Below are 3,251 nucleotides of genomic sequence, written 5' to 3'. Positions count from 1 at the left end.
GTTAGTGACAGAGTTTGAGAAGGTGTGTGAGAGAAGGAAGCTGAAGATAAATGTGGGTAAAAGTAAGGTGATGAGATGTACAAGGGGAGAGAGTAACAGCAGGCTGAAGTGGATAGTTTTAGATACTTGGGTGCGAATGTGGCAGGAAAGGGAGGAGTGGGGGTGGAGGTAGAATGTAGATTGAGAGAAGCGAGCAAATGCCTTGGTGGATTAAAAAGTGTAATGAGAAAAAGACAGCTGGGAGTGGATGCTAAGAGGAGGTTATATGAAGGAGTGATTGTGCCAACAGCACTGTACGGGGCAGAAACATGGAACATAAAAGAGGAAGGGAGAAGGAGTTTGAATGTGTTTGAGACGAAATGTCTGAGAAGTATGATAGGGGTTACTAGGCTAGATAGAGTGAGAAATCAGGAGATGGGGAGGAGAAGAGGGGTGGAAAGGGAGCTGGAAGATAGGGTTGATGAAAAAGTATTGGGATGGTTTGGACACATGGAAAGAATGAGTGAAGAAAGATTAGTAAAAAAGTGTGGAAGGCAGAGGTGGAAGGAGTGAATATGAGGGGGCAACCAAGGATGAGATGGATGGATGGGGTGAAAGGGGCATTACAAAAGAGAGGAATGTCTGTGGAGGAAGGACGGGAGAGGGCAGAAGATAGGGGTGAATGGAGAAGGGTTGTGTATGGATGATACTGTGATGCATGAGGGGGAGTGGGTGGGGGATGGGGTGTGAGGAAGTATGTATGAGAAACATTTGACGCAGCCCAAAGGGATTTCTCCCCGTCTTCTCCTTTTCTGCATGAAGGAACGGAGGGGGGGGGGTCGCCGAATTTATGAAGCGGCCTTGCTGTGGATGTAGTCTGTCTTGCAACGCTGCTTCTGACCCAGGGCAGTGGACAAGATGTAGGGATGACCCGTCATCCAGGAGGTGCCAAGATAAGAGGAAAGAGGTGGGTGGAGGGGAGTGGAATATATAGGAAATGGAATGGGTGGGAGTGGTTTCTATGCCTTTTTCTTTTTGGCAACCCCCCGTGTAAGGGGGAAAAAGCCTTTGGTATATGTATGTATGTATGTATATATGTAAATATCACCTAGGAGGCAATTACTGTGTGTGTGTGTGTGTGTGTGTGTGTGTGTGTGTGTGTGTGTGTGTGTGTGTGTGTGTGTGTGTGTGTGTGTGTGTTTTGGTGAAGTTGTCCAAACCTCTTTCTGACACGACATACGGACATTGTACACGCAGCCACTCTGCTCTGAATTGCAAAACACCAGACATGCCAGCCTCCCCTTCTGCTAGCAACTCTTCGGATAACTCACCTGCCACACAAAACACCATGACAACACAGAATCTTATCACCGTTGTCAAGGAGGAAACAACATTAACTAGATTTAACGGGAAGAACATTCCTGTACACAATTTCCCATCTGAGGTTGAGATATAACACGTAGAAACATCACAGACGACAAAGGTATTTATCCATTCTAACACCCAGAATAGACAAAAATAACACATTAGCTGGTGATATAATTTAGTCTGATCTTTTTGAGGAAACTAAGTCTTGTAATGATTTCGCAGAGCACTTTAAGAAGTCATTTGCTTCCTTTGAGCCCTTTGGATCACTTTCCCCCCTATACTCATTGGCTATGACATACAACCATGGTCCACACCACACCAAAGAGAAAACTGTCAAAATTGCTTCAACATTTAAAAAAGAACTGAGAGTCTCAAATGCTCTGACTGGGTCTCAGACGACAAAGTATCACTAGAACACGTAGTCACTCATAACGTATTTTCGACTCCTATCCCAATTACGCCTAGACACACTCCAGAAAGCTGGTACTATCCCATTCACATCAGGTATCACACAAAGCGAATTCTTGAGCAGTCACCCAGATCCAGAGCCAGTCAGTACCCATCGCACCCACCCACACAATAGCCCAAGTCCTACTCAATAAATCCATTGTCACACACCCTGGCAAGGAGAAATGCGTTACGCAAGCCAGATTACACTACTTCTGGTTAACCATGAGTAAGGATATACACTCCCACATATATGCTTGTCATTCTTGTGCGTCACACAAAGACATATCACGAATATCATCATAGCCCTTGAAAACCATTCGATACGGTAGCTATTGACCTTGAGTTACCACTTACACCCAGCGAAAATCAATACCTCTTTGTCTGTATCGACCATTTTTCCCGATTTTGTATTATTTCCCCTCTACCAGTCAAAACAGCACAACACGTGGCAAGGATCCTCATTGACAAACTCATATGACCCTTCCCTGCACTCAAAACTCTGATTTCTGACACCGGGACTGAGTTCAACAATGAGATTCCTTCAAATATTTGTAAATACTTTTAAATCACAAAATATAATACTACTGCTTACCACCCTAGTTCAAATGGATTTGTTGAACGCCAGAACCGAAAGATTCTCAATGTTCTTCGACACCTTGCCTCTGATCTTCACCTTTCTTGAGACGAACATATCCCCATGCATTAACAGTGCCATAAACAGGTCAATATTGGAATCACCTTATTTTGTTCTATTTGGCTCGAACAAAAGACTTCCATATGACTTTGTTGTTTCAGAACTACCTCCCATTTGTAATTTCAATTGTCTTGTTAAGGTCAAAGTAGCGAATTTCAATAGTCTTTTCAAAAGAACCCATAATAATCTTAATCTGGCTAAGGACGATATAGCCCGTTTGCATAACAAATCAGCCAGAGATTGTATCTTTGAATTTGGAGATATTGTTTACACCCTCAATCACACCTCCACCTCAAATCTCTCTCCTAAATTCACTGAACCTTTTCGTATTTTTGGACAGGAGTCAAACGATAAAGTTAAAACACTCAAGTTACACGATCTTACAGAGACCGTATTGTACAAAAATCATATCAAAAGAGTTCCCCGTGGCCTCGACATAGAGAAGGTTCCATCATCGGTTGGTGCAACCCCTACTATAGAGGACCCTCACCAACCCTCTCAACTTCTTCCTCCTACTCCTCTTCCCCGTCACAACCTTCACAGTCGAGCCACCCCTTATAATTTTATCTTCTTTGACCACTAACCTCGCTGCGGTCAGCGAGTGGTAGCAATGCCGAGCATCTGTTGCAAGAAATGCCTGTATATTGAGTGTCACTAGAATGCACATGCCCACGCGCATGCATTGGATACACGACGTCAGATCTGGTGGTATCAGGAAACTTCAACGAACATCCATTGTCTGATTTGACCAGCGGTCAAG

This window comes from Oratosquilla oratoria, chromosome 41 (assembly GCF_046742065.1).
Source record: "Oratosquilla oratoria isolate Oo_2021 chromosome 41, ASM4674206v1, whole genome shotgun sequence".
Taxonomy (NCBI): domain Eukaryota; kingdom Metazoa; phylum Arthropoda; class Malacostraca; order Stomatopoda; family Squillidae; genus Oratosquilla; species Oratosquilla oratoria.
Note: the sequence above shows the minus strand (reverse complement) of the source record.